We start from the raw sequence: 17,665 nt of genomic DNA on the forward strand, positions 1-17,665 counted from the left end.
TAGGTACTCCTGCTCAGATACCTTCTCAAATGTTTATTAATATTCAGCTTCAAGTTATACTAGTCATACTATGACTTTCTCTTTAAAGCATGTAAAGCAAAACACATAGAAAACATGTCTTTAAAGGCTCTAACGCATGCTTTGTGTATTGAAACACACATAAATAGTTTTTCAATAAACTTCCATACATGGCATGCGTTTAAAACAAAACTCATAGTTTGTTTGGATTCTACTTTGTAAAACTAGCTAGCATGAGAATAATCTTTCTTAAAAATATGGTTTCTTTAAAACATTGTAAAAATTTAGTCATTCACAACTTTTAGGATTACTCCTCAAAGGTTGATATGCTTCTAACACTGGTGTCAATCTTGTGGACACAAAAGCAATATTAGCTACTAGCATTGGTCTACCTTTTGAGACTAACTCTGAAATCAGCCTTGCATTTAGCCTTCACCTAGAAAACCTTCACTCAAATGCATACCTTGCTATAAGTCTAGTACTTAGAAATTTCCTTGAGACTTTGGCTCTTACTATGCGTCCAACACATCACACAAACGCATCCCCACTTGTGCAACCAACACTTACTCTAAGTGTTCCTTCATCCGCGCATGGTCATCCACAAAGGCTGTTATGCATCCAAGACCCAACCACAAGCCTTCCTCAGTCCACACAGCAAGTAAAACGCATCGCCGTGCTTAGCCCTTAGTCTATCCGAGCGTATACTTTGAGCTGCCAACTTACTCAATCCAAGTAGCTGCCTGTTTGTTCATGAAATTCCAGATTCGAATTTCTGAATTAATAACTCGAATTCTAGAGCTCATATCTAGAAATTTTCTTCCACAAATGCCTTCATAATTGTCTTAGGAAGTGTACCTTAAAATTTCAGCTTCAAACTCTTCATGGTTCATCCTAGAGTCTCAATTCTTCATCAACGGCTCGGATTCATTTGTGAACTGAACCTCTTGTCACTTTTTTCCTTTTACGACCTTATTCCGATGAGAACTTCTTTCAGTAGCATCACCTCTAAAACTAGACTCTCGTAGCTTTCCAACGACATCAAGATCTCTCAATTTGCACGGAGGAATTGTTCAAACTGAGCTTTTGAAATTGAGCCTTCCTTTTATACTGCTTCCCACCGTTTACCATCAAAGCCTGACACCTCTAGCTTAAATGGAGCTAAATCCAGTGCTTAGGATAATTGTTGCCCCTTAATCGGTGCTTAAAATTGATTATTTCATCTACTATCAATGCATGCTTCAACTAGGTTCAACGCACACCTTAGTTCCCATGCAAACCTATTCCAACTCATGTGTTGTGTGACTTTACCTCCTCTCGACCTCAAGTCTCAACACAACTTCAACTCTTTCAACTTTGCAAAGCCTGACCCATGCAAGTGCTACTCATCGCATGACAAGCTTGACCAATGCACAACCAACCTTACCCCAGCGCACAGCTCTAATGCACACTGAATAGCCAGCGCTCAACGCCTATCCTGGTCTGCTCGCACAAAAGCCTCAATCGTTTAGCTCAGCACCCATCGCATAGCTCTCAATGTCGCTCATCGCGTAGCTCTCGCTGTCGCTCATCGTGTATCTTTCGTTGTGGCTCATCATGTAGTGCTGACGCTCATCATCTAATGCATCACGCCCATCGTCTAGTCATCATGCCATCGTGTAGCGTTATCGTGTAGCGCCATTGCCTATCGTGCATCACATCGCTTAGTGCCACACGTAGCTACATGATCGTCCGCGCTCAACGCTTCAATGTCTAGCACCCACGCTCACGCACACCTGATGCTGTCGCATGCATGCTAACCTCCAAAACTTGGTTGTCGCATGCCTCTGTCTCTTATACACATCTAGATGTGTATAAGAGACAGCGTCTAGCACCCACGCTCACGCACACCTGATGCTGTCGCATGCATGCTAACCTCCAAAACTTGGTTGTCGCATGCCTTGTTCAACACATGGATTTTCTTCTCTCGGCCACACTTGACTTCTTTAAATGCCCAACTAACCTCTTAAATGGGTAAAGCCAACCCCTTTGACTCAACTCCAACACCTAGAATAAGGCCAATGCATGGGCCAAAACTTAGCCAATTTTCTAGCTTTCAACGCATGGGTTACACTTGGCCAATTTTCTAGCTTCACCCAAGAGTCAAGCTTCCAAACTTAAACGTTTCTTCCAACTCTTCACCCTTTTCCCTAAAAGTAAGCATTAATTCTTACATTAGCCTACTTACCATACTAATCTCAGTAGGGAACATACACAAGTAGAGAAATTAGAGCTCAAGGTTTACATATAATTAGTAAGTCGATCCTTCATAGGTCGTTTATATTTACAACTGGATCAAAATTACCATTTTACCCCTATAAATACATCTTGCTCCTTAAGTTTCCACTGATCCTCTATTGAACAATTGGTTTATAGTCAAACTAATAAACCATGTCCCTCTCGGCCATGAGAGGGCGGGACCCCTTTATTGAAGACCAAGAATCAATACTTAAGGGAAAAACCTATCTGCTAACCCGAAAATGGGTAGTAGTGAGTTTCATCTTGCAAGACTATGTCCCTAGCTATCTATCTTGTCTTAACCCTAAAATAAGAGGTCTGTTGAGTAGTGTTATTGAACTACTCTCACCTATGCAGATCAAAGAATAATCTCGAATAAACAGGAGTTCATAGTTAACTCAGGATTAAGATTGAGTTACCCTATGTCATTGAATTGAAATAGTTAGTTTTAAAAATAAATGGTTGTTATAAAGAAAAAGTGACTATTTCATGATCAAGTCTTATGCAAAACTCTTTTGCATAGGATGATCATACTCGCATGTCTTCACATGAATGATTTTAGGATCACGTCGTTTGTATCATTATACAAAGTAGGTCGCATCCATAGTCCCTAGGACGAGGTATCCAATCTTATCCATATATTTATAGACCCTTTCGGCTATAAACTATAACTTGATCCTCTTTTATGTCTCTACATAAAGTTATAATATTCATACTATAGCCATAGGTTCATTTATTGGATTTTTATTACATAATGCACTTTCAATAAGGCTTTTATTGAATTAAAAAAAATTCAACAATACTTTTATCGTTAAAATAGAATATTCTTCCATGATTTACGAACTGTGAACTTTAGGATATTCCCAACAATTTTGTATGATGGTGGTTAAGAACTGGCATCATATGTACTACAATGACGGTTTGGTATGATGCTAGTTTCTAATCGACATAATATGGGTCATGGAAGACAGTTGTTAACTGAAATTGATTTTGTTTTGTTTAGATATTGTTTCATATTTGTTATTGTTGTATATTACGATGTCAGTTTAACACTGGCATCATATCTGATATGACCTACAAAAAATTATTAGCAAAATATGAAACCTAAATCCTACATTAATTATTTTTATATTACTAATAATTCTTATTCTCTGTTTCAATTAATTTCTCCACAAAAATATTCATCAAAACAAAGACCTTCGAAAGAATACAATCTATCATATCATTTCAATATTGATGATTAATTCACAACTGGATTTTAATATAGAGTTATGCAACATGTTTCAAACCTATACAAAATGATAAGATCTACCAATATTTCAAAAAACATCACCAACAGCTTGACAACCAAATGGTACTACACAATATGTTCCAAAACTACACAATGCCTATGATCACCAAAATTTTATAAAACTCTCCATTAACTTTACAACCAAATAAAATTACACAAAATTCTTTTTGGATACCAAAAGTTCAGAGAGAAAGCCAAACAAATATATATTGTGGTTATTAGTGTTGACATTCAACATGCGGAAGCAATTAGAATCATAAGCACTCTAACAATATCAATTTTAGCAAATAAGCATGCATGTTCATTGTTTTCCAGAAATTAGGGTTTAGAGTACAACCTTTGTAGAACTCTTTATTGATCCAATGTACTGATGAAATCTCCTCACGAACTTGTTGTAGACTACCACAAGGATCTTCTCTACTATACTCTGACCTTATAGTGGATTGTGGGATCCAAATTTGATGAAATTTGAAGGAATTTTTGGGATTTGGAGAGCTTTGGTGTGTTGGAGAGAAATCACAATTTCTTCATCAATTTTCTATTTTGCATGAAGTTGTTCTAGTAATTAAACTTACATAATTATAGACCAGAATCATGCAAATGAAATACATGAGAAATTTACAACAAAACACCAAAAAAAATGGACAATAGTGTTGAATTAAGATAAAATTAGAAATGTGGGAACTTTCCACTTTCAAATTTTATATTTAATTTAATTTAAATAAATTTCTGAAAAGTCATAATTAACTTGAATTTTCTTTAATTTAAAATAAAATTAATTTTATTTTTAATAATTAATTCAAATTAATTTTAATTTTAATAATTAATTAAATAATTTAATCAAAATTTAAATTAATTTAATGTCAAATATTAAATTAATGAAAACCTATCCCAAACATGAATTCCTATGTATACAATATTGAAATCATATTTAAATATTCCCAATGCTCCAATCCATTTAATTTGATAATTAAACATTTAATTATATCATATATAGTTAATAATTCCCTAAATCGAATTTGAATATTTCAAATTCTCTTACCACATTAATCTAAGATTTAGTTTATTTATGAGATAGTAGAGAGAGTTAATGGACCTACAGATCATGAGCTCCAACCATCCGAGATTACCTGCCAAACATTTTTAACCGAATTAACCAATATTCGTTAACTACCCGGATGCTCTCCTAAAATCCAATAGCTACACTTTCCTCACTGTAGATATATTTCTATCCACTTAATTTAACCATGATCAGGGACTACCACTCATCCATCAATTTTTAATTTTTAACCTTTCTTTTTTTCAATGGTAGTGGCGGAACTGCCATTGCATGCTGATGGGTTGGCTGCCCAGTTCACCATCCACTATTTTCCATTTTTTTCTTTCCTTTTTTTAGATTTAGTTTTAATCAAGTTTTATCATTTTTCTTAAATTATTTTAAACTTTTATTTTAAAAAGATTTATTTCAAACTTTAACATATTTTTTTCATATCTCTATTTACATACTCTATTTTTTCCATGTCTCTATTTATATTAATATTTATTCATTTTAAAAAAATCTTTTACTTATTAAAGGCTATTCTTGTGACGGATTTGAGGAAATAGTAACATTTTCTCATATTTTTTAGGTGAAAAATTATTCCTCAATTCCACCATAGCCTAATTGATGGAAGTTTATTCCACTTATCTTAGGGATCATTACTTCCAAAAATATTAGAGAATAAGGGACATGATAAGGCATTTGTTTCTAAACTTTTGTTACTCAAACCAATTTATCTAAGGAACAAAGCAATTCAAGATTTCAAATTTCGCCGCCGTTTTCTAAAAGGGTGTTGTGGGGTGATAACACCTTCTTCATACACAAACTACTCCAACTCAACTCTAGTTTTTACAAACCATTTTTTTTCAATTAAAATCTACTCCTTTTTTTGTGTGTCCAATCACATCGTAAAAAGGATTGGTGGCGACTCCTATTTTATTTTCTTTAAATTAACTATTTTTAAGTATGTCGGCTGCTCCACGTCGTCTCGAGCACATGGCGACATGGGTGTCTAACCCATGTACTAGTGGCTAGCCCAAAGAAATTGGAACCACGCTCGAAGCTATGCTTATTTATAGGTTATTCAAAAGAAACGATAGGTGGTCTCTTTTATGATCCAAAAGAGAATAAAATGTTTGTATCGAAAAATGCTACATTCTTAGAGGAAGAAAACAATAGGGAGCATAAACCAAGAAGCAAAATCGTATTGAAGGAGTTTTCAATGAAACTACTGAAACTTCAACAAGAGTTGTTGAAGAACCTAGCACTTCAACAAGGAGTGTTGATGTTGCTTCATCTAGTCAAACACATCATTCTCAAGAGTTGAGGGAGTCTCAACATAGTGGGAGTGTTGTTACCCAACCTGCCCGCTATTTGGGTTTGACAGAAACTCAAGCCGTCGTGCCAGATGATGACGTCAATGATCCATTGACCTATAACAAGGCAAGGAGTGCTATGGATAAATATGAATGGATTAAAGCCATGAATCTTGAGATGGAGTCCATGTACTTCAATCATGTCTAGGATCTTGTAGATCAACCTGATGGGGTAAAACTTACAGGTTATAAATGGATCTATAAGAGGAAAAGAGGAGTAGATGGAAAGGTGCCAACCTTTAAGGCTAGACTGGTGGTAAAAGGTTTTACCCAAGTTGAGGGAGTAGATCATGATGAAACTTTCTCACATGTTGTCATGTTAAAGTTTATTTGTATTCTTCTCTCTATTGTCACGTATTATGGCTACGAAATATGGCAAATTGATATCAAGACTACCTTTTTGAATGGTAATCTTGATGAGAATATCTACATGAAACAACTAGAGGGATTCGTTGCCCAGGGTCAAGAGCAAAAGGTTTGCAAGCTTAATTAGTCCATCTATGAATTAAAGTAAGCATCTTGATCTTGGAATATAATATTTGATACTGCAATCAAATCTTATGGCTTTGATCAGAATGTTGATGAACCTTGTGTATACAAGAAAATCGTCAACAGTTTAGTAGCTTTCTTAGTATTGTATGTGGATGATATCCTACTCATTGGGAATGATGTAGGCTTGTCGACTGAGGTTAAAAAATGGTTACTGCTCAATTCCAAATAAAAGATTTCGGTAAAGCACAGTTTGTTCTAAAGGACCAGATCATTAGAGATTATAAGAAAAAAATTCTATCCTTGTCTCAGGCATCGTACATCGATAAAATGTTTGTCAGATATTCGATGTAGAATTTCAAGAAGGGTTTATTACCTTTCAGACATGGAATAATCTTATCTATGGAACATGTCCTAAGACACCTCAAGAAGTTGAGGAGATGAGACGGATTCCCTATGCATCTGCAATAGGTAGCCTCACGTATGCCATGTTGTATACTAGGTCGAATATTTTCTATGAAGTGGGAATAATTAGTTGATATCAATCCAATCTAGGATTTGATCATTGTTTGGCGGTTAAAAATATCTCAAGTATCTTAGGAGAATGAGAAACTATAGATTTGATCCTTACAGGATACATTGACTCTGATTTTCAGACTATTAAGGATTTTAGGAAATCCATGTCAAGATCAATGTTCACTCTTATCGAAGGGGCTATAGTATGACATAGCATCAATCAAGGCTATATTGCTAACTCTATCATGCAAACAATTAAGGCTTAGTATAACATAGCATCAATCAAGGCTATATTAGTTGCTTGTGAAGTTGCAAAAGAAGCTACTGGCTTAGGAAGTTTTTGACAGACTTAGAAGTGGTTCCAAATATGTCAATGTCGATCACCCCATACTGTGGTAATGGTGGTGTTATGGCAAACTCCAAGGAGTCTCGGAGCCACAATAGAGGAAAACATATCAGGTGTAAATATCATCTCATATGGGAGATTGTGCAACAAGGAGACATGATCGTCATGAAGATTGCTTCGGAGCAAATGTTGCTGATCCATTTACGAAGACCCTCACGGCTAAACTTTATGAGAGTCACCTTGAGAGTCTGGGTCTAAGGGATATGAGTCATCTTGTCTAGGGCAAGTAAGAGTATTGTAGGGTATACAATATGTCGTAGTTTATTACATTATACTTTATTTTATATGTATTGTACACTCCACTCGCTTTAGAACAAGTGCGAGATTGTCGAATTTAGTGTCTTAAATCTCGTGGATCTTGTATTTTGTAATTTGTAAATACAAATTATTTATTTTATAAAATAAGCAATAATTTATTCGAAATTTAGAACGCATTAACTTAATCCAATAAGTTAAGATCCATGGTTATTTTATATAGCTTGAACAACATGTGATAGATATAAAGTGGATCATATTCAAGTAATAACCTAAAAGGTTAGCAATATATGAATAAGGTTGGGTACATTATCCTTGTGACACTACGGATACGACTCATTTTGTAAATGTTAATATAAGACCGGACCACGAAATGTTTTGTTCTCTCTTTATTACACTGTTAATTGAAGAGACTAACATTTCATAGGATAACTATAGGCAACTCAATCTCAATCTTGAGTGGGTTATAGACTCTTGTCTATGAAGACAATAGTTTGATTTGTATGGGTGAGAGTGGCCCTTGTCACCGACTCAATAAGCCTACCATTTTAGGGATTTATCCAAGTAGGGAGTTAGGAACACAACTCCTCAAAGTGGAATTCACTCCTTCCTGCTTTCAGAGAAAGTAGATGAATTGCTCTCTTAAGTGCTAACTCTGGGTCTTGAACAAGAGGTCCCTCCCACTCATTGGTTCGAGAGGGATTTGTTTATGGTAGATCATAAACGTGTTGTTCATTAGAGAATCAGTGAGACTTAAGGAGAAAGATGTAATTACATGGGTAAAACGGTAATTTTGACTCAACTGTAATTATGAAAAAATTATGAAGGGTCGACTTATTGATGACTTGTTATATCCATAGATACAGAAATATATTTAGAGTGCGAAAAGTGCAGCTGTGAGTCTTTAATGGAGTGACACACAATTAAAGAATGTTAATTAAGTTAATTAAAGAGTTTAATTAATTTAATTTCGAATCATTGGAGCTTCTAATCTGTAGGTCCATTAGGTCTCCTGCTAGCTCACTATGGATAAAACAATGATCAATTAATTTTGGAATAATTTGAATTGTTTAAATTATTTAAGGAAATTTTATATTAATAAGGATTAATATAGAGTATGATGTATAATAATTCATTATACTATATAGTTAATTATAAATATCATTTATAATTAAAACTATATAATATGAAAGAATAATATTTGAATCAGATTCTAGTATTAAATTAATATGAATTGGATTCATATTAAAACTATATAGTAAAATTTAATGTGAATTGGATTGATATTAAAGATTATAGGTTAAGAGAGAGATATGCATTTTATATGGTTTGAATGCATTATTAGTAAATATGAGATATTTTATTATTAAGTTAATGGTTAAATAATTAATATTTATTATATATTAAATGTGATTTAATATATATTTATTAATTTTATATGGTTTGAATGCATTATTAGTAAATATGCCAATTCTAGGCTTTCACGCGATGGACACTTGTGCCAATTTTCTGCTTCACCAGAGTCAAGCTTCCAAACTCTAACGTTATCTTGCCAACTCTCACCTTTCCCTAAAAGCGTAGCCATTAATTTCTTTACATAGCCTACTTACCATACTCAATCTGCAGTAGGGAACATACACAAGTAGAGAAATTATGAGCTCAAGGTTTACATATAATTCGTAAGTCGTATCCTCATTTCATAGGTTCGATTATTATTTACAACGACCAATAATACCATTTTTACCCTTATAAAATACATCTTGCTCCTTTAAGTTTCACTGATCCTCCTATTGAACCGTTGGTTAAGTCAATATAATAAACCACTGTTCCCTCTCGGCCAGAGAGGGCGGGGACCCCTTTATTGAAGACCAAAAATCAAATACTTAAGGAGATAAAACCTATCTGCTAACCGAAATGGTTAGTAGGTGAGTTCATCCTTGCAAGACTATGTCCCTAGCTTTTTATCTGTTCTTAACCTAAAAATAAGAGGTCTGTGATCGTAGTGTTATTGAACTACTCTCACCTATGGCAGAGTCAAAGATATAATCTCGAAATAACAGGAGTCATAGTTAACTCAGGATTTAAGATTGATCTGTAACCCTTATGTGTCATGAATGGAAATAGTTAGTTTTAAACATAAATGGTTGTTTATTAAAGAAACAAAGTGACTATTTCATGATTCAAGTCTTATGCCAAAATCTCTTGTTGCATAGTGTATGAATCATTCTGCATGTCTTCACATGATTTGATTTTAGGATCAACGTCGTGTATCTTATACAAAGTCAGGTCGCATCCATAAGTCCTATGGGAGGGTATCAATCTTTCCACTATATTTATAGACCTTCGGCTATAAACTATAAACTGATCCTCTTATGTCTTCACATAAAGTTATAACATTCATACTATTAGCCATAGGTCATTTATTGGATTTTTATACAAATGCTCTTTCAACTAAGGCTTTATTGCAATATTAAAAAAAATTCACAATACTTTATCGTTAAAAATAGAATATTCTTCCATGATTTACGAACTGTGAACTTTAGGATATTCCCAACATTTTGTATGATGTGGTTAAGAACTGGCATCATATGTACTACAATGACGGTTGGGATGCTTAGTTTCTAATCGACATAATATGGGTCATGGAAGACAGTTGTTAACTGAAATTGATTTTGTTTTGTTTAGATATTGTTTCTATATTTGTTATGTTGTATATTCCGATGTCAGTTTAACACTGGCATCATATCTTGATTATGACCTACAAAAATTATAGCAAAAAATATGAACCTTAAATCCTACATTAATTATTTATATTACTAATATTCTTATTCTCTGTTTCAATTAATTTTCTCCACAAAAATATTCATCAAAACCAAAGACCTTCGAAAGAATACAATCTATCATATCATTTTCAATATTGATGATTAATTCACAACTGGACTTTAATATAGAGTTATGCAACATGTTTCAAACCTATTACAAAATGATAGATCTACCAATATTTCAAAAAACATTCACCAACAGCTTGACAACCAAATGGTACTACACAATATGTTCCAAAACTACACAATGCCTATGATCACCAAAATTTTATAAAACTCTCCATTAACTTTACAACCAAATAAAATTACACAAATTCTTTTTGGGATTACCAAAAGTTCAGAGAGAAAGGCCAAACAAATATATATTGTGGTTATTAGTGTTGACATTCAACATGCGGAAGCAATTTAGAATCATAAGCACTCTAACATATCAATTTTAGCAAATAAGCATGCATGTTCATTTGTTTTCCAGAAGAATTAGGGTTTAGAGTACAACCTTTGTAAGAACTCTTTATTGATCCAATGTACTGAATGAAATCTCCTCACGAACTTGTTGTAGGACTACCACAAGGATCTTCTCTACTATACTCTGACCTTATAGTGGATATGTGGGATCCAAATTTTGATGAAATTTGAAGGAATTTTTGGATTTGGAGAGCTTTGGTGTGTTGGAGAGAAAATCACAATTTCTTCAATCAATTTTCTATTTTGATCATGAAGTTTTCTAGTAATTTAAACTTACATAATTATAGACCAGAATCATGCAAATGAAATACATGAGAAATTTACAACAAAACACCAAAAAAAATGGACAATAGTCTGAATTAAGATAAATTAGAAATGTGGGAACTTTTCCACTTTCAAATTTTTTATATTTAATTTAATTTAAATAAATTTCTGAAAAGTCATAATTAACTTGAATTTTCTTTAATTAAAATAAAATAATTTTATTTTTAATAATTAATCAAATATTTTAATTTTTAAAAATATTAATTTTAAATAATAATCAAAATTAAATTAATTTAATGTCAAATATTAAATTAATGAAAAACCTATCCCAAACATGAATTCCTATGTATACAATATTGAAATCATATTTAATATTCCCAATGCTCCAATCCATTTAATTTGATAATTAAACATTTAATATATCATATATAGTTAATAATTCCCTAATCGAATTTTGAATATTTCAATCTCTTACCACATTAATCTAAGATTTAGTTTTTATTTGAGATAGTAGAGAGAGTTAATGGGACCTACAGACATATTGAGCTCCAACCATCCGGAGATTACCTGCCAACATTTTAACCGAATTAACAATATTCGTTAACTACCCGGATGCTCTCCTAAAATCAATAGCTCATTTCCCCACTGTAGATATATTCTATTCCACTTAATTTAACCATGATCAGGGACTACCACTCATCCATCAATTTTTAATTTTTAACCTTTCTTTTTTTCAATGGTAGTGGCGGAACTGCCATTGCATGCTGTATGGGTTGGCTGCCCAGTTCACCATCCACTATTTTCCCTATTTTTTTCTTTTCCTTTTTTTTAGATTTAGTTTTAATCAGTTTTAGCATTTTCTTAAATTTATTTTAACTTTTATTTTAAAAAATTTATTTCAAACTTAACATATTCATATCTCTATTACATACTCTATTTTTTCCATGTCTCAATTATATTAATATTATTCATTTTAAAAAAATCTTTTACTTATTAAAGGCTATTCTTGTGACGGATTTGAGAAAAATAGTAACATTTTCTCATATTTTTAGGTGAAAAATTATTCCTCAATTCCACCTATAGCCTAATTGATGGGAAGTTTATTCCACTTATCTTAGGGATCATTACTTTCCAAAATATTAGAGAATAGGGACATGATAAAGGCATTTGTTCTAAACTTTTGTTACTCAAACCAATTTATCTAGGAGAACAAAGCAATCAAGATTTCAAATTTCGCCGCCGTTTTCTAAAAGGTGTTGTCGGTGAAACACCTTCTTCATACACAACTACTCCAACTCAAACTCTAGTTTTTACAAACCATTTTTTTCAATTAAAATCACTCCTTTTGTGTGTCAATCACATCGTAAAAAGGATTGGTGGCGACTCCTATTTTATTTTCTTTAAATTAACTATTTTTAAGTATGTCGGCTGCTCACGTCGTCTCGAGCACATGGCGACATGGGTGTCTAACCATACTAGGTGGCTAGCCCAAAGAAATTGGAACCACGCTCGAAGCTATGCTTATTTATAGGTTATTCAAAAGAAACGATAGGTGGTCTTCTTTTAGATCCAAAAGAGAATAAATGTTTGTATCGAAAAATGCTACATTTCTTAGAGGGAAGAAAACAATGGGAGCATAAACCAAGAAGCAATCGTTATTGAAAGGAGTTTTCAATGAAACTACTGTAAACTTCAACAAGAGTTGTTGAAGAACCTAGCACTTCAAACTAAGGAGTGTTGATGTTGCTTCATTCTAGTCAATACACATCATTCTCAAGAGTTGAGGGAGTCTCAACATAGTGGGAGTGTTGTTACCCAACCTGCCCGCTATTTGGGTTTGACAGAAACTCAAGCCGTCGTGCCAGATGATGACGTCAATGATCCATTGACCTATAACAAGGATGGAGTGCTATGGATAAATATGAATGGATTAAAGCCATGAATCTTGAGATGGAGTCCATGTACTTCAATCATGTCTAGGATCTTGTAGATCAACTGTATGGGTAAAACTTACAGGTTATAAATGGATCTATAAGAGGAAAGAGGAGTAGATGAAAGGTGCCAACCTTTAAGCTAGACTGGTTAAAAGGTTTTACCCAAGTTGAGGAGTAGATCATGATGAAACTTTCTCACATGTTGTCATGTTAAAGTTTATTTGTATTCTTCTCTCTATCACGTATTATGGCTACGAAATATGGCAAATGATATCAAGACTACCTTTTTGAATGGTTAATCTTGATGAGAATATCTACATGAAACAACTAGAGGGATTCGTTGCCCAGGGTCAAGAGCAAAAGGTTTGCAAGCTTTAATTAGTCCATCTATGAATTAAGTAAGCATCTTGATCTTGGAATATAATATTGATACTGCAATCAATCTTATTGGCTTTGAATCAGAATGGTTGTATGAAACCTTGTGTATTACAAGAAAATCGTCAACAGTTTAGTAGCTTCTTAGTATTGTATGTGGATGATATCCCTACTTCATTGGGAATGATGTAGGCTTGTCGACTGAGTGTTAAAAAATGGTTACTGCTCAATTTCCAAATAAAAAGATTTCGGTAAAGCACAGTTTGTTCTAAAAGGACCAGGAATCATTTAGGAAGGATTATAAGAAAAAAAAATTCTTATCCTTGTCTCAGGCATCGTACATCATAAAATGTTTTGTCAGATATTCGATGTAGAATTTCAAGAAGGGTTTATTACCTTTCAGACATGGAATAATCTTATCTTATGGACATGTCCTAAGACACCTCAAGAAGTTGAGGAGATGAGACGGATTCCCTATGCATCTGCAATAGGTAGCCTCACGTATCCATGTTGTTTACTAGTCGAATATTTTCTATAAGTGGAATAATTAGGTTGATATAATCCAACTAGGATTTGATCATTGTTTGCGGTTAAAAAATATTCTCAAGTATCTTAGAGAATGAGAAACTATTAGATTTTGATCCTTACAGGATACATTGACTCTGATTTTCAGACTATTAAGGATTTTAGGAAATCCATTCAAGATCAATGTTCACTCTTATCGAAGGGGCTATATATGACATAGCATCAATCAAGGCTATATTGCTAACTCTATCATGCAAACAATTAAGGGCTTAGTATAACATAGCATCAATCAAGGCTATATTAGTTGCTTGTGAAGTTGCAAAAGAAAGCTACTGGCTTAGAAGTTTTGACAGACTTAGAAGTGGTTCCAAATATGTCAATGTCGATCACCCCATACATGTTGTAATGGTGGTGTTATGGCAAACTCCAAGGAGTCTCGGAGCCACAATTAGAGGAAAACATTATCAGTGTTGTAAATATTCATCATCAATGGGGATTGTGCAACAAGGAGACATGATCGTCATGAAGAATTGCTTCGGAGCAAATGTTGCTGATCCATTTACGAAGACCTCACGGCTAAACTTATGAGAGTCACCTTGAGAGTCTGGGTCTAAGGATATGAGCATCTTGTCTAGGGCAAGTAAGAGTTATTGTAGGGTATACAATATGTCGTTAGTTTATTACATTATACTTTATTTTATTTATGTATTGTACAACTTCCACTCGCTTTAGAACAAGTGCGAGATTTCTGGAATTTTAGTGTCTTAAAATCTCGTGGATCTTGTATTTTTGTAATTGTAAATACAAATTATTTGATTTTATAAATAAGCAATAATTTATTCGAAATTTAGAAGCCATTATAACTTAATCCAATTAAGTTAAGATCCATTGGTTATTTTATATAGCTTTGAACAACATGTGATAGATATAAAGTGGAATCATATTCAAGTAATAACCTAAAAGGTTAGCAATATATGAATAAGGTTGGGTACATTATCCCCTTGTGACACTCACGGATACGACTCATTTTGTTAAATGTTAATATAAGACCGGACCACGAATGTTTTGTTCTCTCTCTTATTACACTTTAATTGAAGAAGAGACTAACATTTCATAGGATAACTATAGGCAACTCAATCTCAATCTTGAGTGGGTTATAGACTCTTGTCTATGAAGACAATAGTTTTGATTTGTATGGGTGAGAGTGGCCCTTGTCACCGACTCATAAGCCTACCATTTTAGGGATTTATCCAAGTAGGGAGTTAGGAACACAACTCCTCAAAGTGGAATTCACTCTTCCTGCTTTCAGAGAAAGTTAGATGAATTGCTCTCTTAAGTGCTAACTCTGGGTCTTGAACAAGAGGTCCCTCCCACTCATTGTTCGAGAGGGATTTGTTTATGGTAGATCATAAACGTGTTGTTCATTAGAGATCAGTGTAGACTTAAGGAGAAGATGTAATTACATGGGTTAAAACGTAATTTTTGACCAACTCTTGTAATTATGAAAAAATTATGAAGGGTCGACTTATTGATGATTGTTATATCCATAGATACAGAATATATTTAGAGTGCGAAAAGTGCAGCTGTGAGTCTTTAATGGAGTGACACACAATTAAAGAATGTTAATTAAGTTAATTTAAAGAGTTTAATTAATTTAATTTCGAATCATTGGAGCTTCTAATCTTGTAGGTCCATTAGGTTCCTGCTAGCTCACTATGGATAAAACAATGATAATTAATTTTGCGAATAATTTGAATTGTTTAAATTATTTAAGGAAATTTTATATTAATAAGGATTAATATAGAGTATGATGTATAATGAATTCATTATACTATATAGTTAATTATAAAATATCAATTTATAATTTAAAACTATATTAATATGAAAGAATAATATTTGAATCAGATTCTAGTATTAAATTAATATGAATTGGATTCATATTAAAAAAACTAGTATAGTAAAATTTAATGTGAATTTGATTGGATATTAAAGATATAGGTTAGAGAGATATGCTTTTATATGGTTGAATGCATTATTAGTAAATAGAGATAATTTTATTATTTAAGTTAATGGTTAAATAATTAATATTTATTAATATATTAAATGTGATTTAATATATATTTATTAATTAATTAATTAATTAATTAAAATAAAATAACTCCATATGGAGGAGAGTGGAGAGTGCAGTGAAGGTTACTTTTTCCCTTTATGTTTGGTTTTTTGTGTGAAATATATAAAAACACATAATCAATGGTTCCAAAAAAGCTCTCACTCTCTAAAACACATCTCTATGTATTCTCCTCAATTCAAAGTAAGTAATTCACGGTAAACAAGTTGGATCCACAAATCCAATTCCTTGTTGAAGTCCATAGCTGGGAAAGCCCTTTTTGGTAGTTGTTTTGCCGTTTCGGTTTTTTTTTCCTGATCGCTGCAGAGGTTTTTCACAAAGGTTTCTTGAAGAATTTGGTCTTTCAAAAAACGTTTCTCCTAAATTCCCTTAATTGAATGTCTGGCTCTTAATGTTTTCTAATCAATTCTATGTTTTTCTAATTCCCAATTCAAAGACACGGGTTGTTCTATAAATCTATGTATCGATCTTTAACTATTTATGGTTTTCTCGCTTTTTCCTTTATTTGTAAATTTCATGACAATACTTTAAATTGTGTTTTAACAGCTCAAAGGTAGAGGTATGGAGGATCTTATGTATTCACAATGACTACATCCCGCAAAATCACCGTGACGACCGTCGAGAACTGGTGAAGAATATCTATCCTGGTGCTAGCAAATCTAACCATATCTCAGGGAACACAGAAGTTCGAACTGCCAAAAAACACAAGGTCCACATGGAGAATGCAAAGAGTGCGCATTATAGTCTTTGCTTGGGGCTGCCTTAAAAACGCAACATTGGGAGGAGCCTTAAGCATTCAATGTTCTTTCATGATCCTTATTTCTCTCTCAATTTTCATTCCACTGTTAACGTTTGTCTTTTATCTCTATATGTTTGAATATACGTCAGATTCTCTAAGAACTTACACGTATACTTCTACGCAATTTATAAATTATTCCTTTGCCTGTTGGTTAAACATCACTTTACATTTTTGTAAATTTTGATATATGTTGGTTTAGATAGCATGGAAGGAAATAAATAATTAGTGTATCATTATCTATCTTTTAATCATATATACTATTGAAATCTATCAATCATTTTAGATTGGAAGATTGGAATCTCTCACTCCTAAAATGTTAATGAGCTCATCTTAAGATATATGTAAAACTATAATAAGTAAACAATTATTATTCTTGAAGATATATTAAAATCGAATATCTAAATCTAAATATTCATGTGTCAATCGATAGCTATATTCATAAAATTATATTTGGTTCTGTTGTTCGAGTTAATCATTTGTTTCTAACTTAAAAAAAATAGTATAAATTTCTCATTGACATCTATTGAATATTTTTTACATTTCCTAGGAGTTTGACATTGATATTTTTTCTTTATATCGTAAAAGTTTGATGAAACATTAAAAAATGGTATTAAATCCTATTTCTGGATCCCTAAAACTTTTGAAACGTTGTTCTTTTTTTTGTCCCTAAACTTTCAAAAAATGATTAT

This window comes from Benincasa hispida, chromosome 2 (genome assembly GCF_009727055.1).
Source record: "Benincasa hispida cultivar B227 chromosome 2, ASM972705v1, whole genome shotgun sequence".
NCBI classification, from domain to species: Eukaryota; Viridiplantae; Streptophyta; class Magnoliopsida; order Cucurbitales; family Cucurbitaceae; genus Benincasa; species Benincasa hispida.